Source organism: Brassica oleracea, chromosome C3 (assembly GCF_000695525.1).
Source record: "Brassica oleracea var. oleracea cultivar TO1000 chromosome C3, BOL, whole genome shotgun sequence".
Classification (NCBI taxonomy): Eukaryota; Viridiplantae; Streptophyta; class Magnoliopsida; order Brassicales; family Brassicaceae; genus Brassica; species Brassica oleracea.
In genome coordinates, this window is record NC_027750.1 from 41,336,461 (window position 1) to 41,337,212 (window position 752).

Genomic DNA, 752 nt, shown 5'->3' on the forward strand with positions numbered 1-752 from the left:
TTAGACTCTAGTAGACTCTTTTGTAGACTTTTCATCGTTTGGATGGTCAGAAGAAGATTTAAATGAACTTGGCAAATGCTTAATGTTCGGTGATCATCTTCATCGTTTCTAGACTCTAGTAGTATGCTTTTATGTTGCTCGTTTGCGTAAAAGCTGAGAACTTTTGGTAGTTTGAACACTAACAAGAGCAGGGTAGAGCGAAGAAGGTCTAAGTCTCTTTTACTTGTTCATCTTTGTGTGTGGTGTGTTCCTTGTCATGACTGGTTTTGGTGTGGGCCAAGAGAACGTTTACCAAATCGTATCATCACAAGCGTTAAGAGCAGGAGCTCCCGCTTAATGAATTTGAGAGTTCTGTTCTTGAATTTCATATGTATAAATATGAACCTCTTGTTTCTGGGTTTTGAGAGTTCTGCTCTGTTCTTGAATCTAAAAGATGTGAACTTTGTTTTGTGTGAAGGTGATGTTGTTATAGTGGAAGACGATGACAAGAATGCTGCTGGGAAAGGAAGAAACCTTCAATTTCTTCGTGACATAGGCAATGTTGTTCGACGAAATCACCCAAAGAACAACGACCCTGCAAAGAGAGCACTCATGTGTACCACACGGTGAACAACGACCCTGCAAAGAGAACAAATCACCCATCTGGACCGACACTCTCAAGCACCACACGGTGGATATGGTTGTTCGTGTGTATGTGTTTACCTGAGCTATGTGTGAAGGCAATACTGAATATTAAGACAAGTAGCCAAAAT

At 40.7% G+C, this 752-nt stretch overlaps 1 long non-coding RNA gene across 1 annotated transcript in view; it reads left to right on the forward strand.

The window, feature by feature from the left end:
• LOC106332560 overlaps window positions 1-508 on the forward strand; it is a 1,292-nt gene extending 784 nt beyond the window's left edge. The window contains exon 2 of the long non-coding RNA XR_001268112.1: window positions 458-508. This is a non-coding gene — a long non-coding RNA (uncharacterized LOC106332560). The remainder of the gene's footprint in view (window positions 1-457) is intronic.
• Window positions 509-752: the final 244 nt, after the last annotated feature.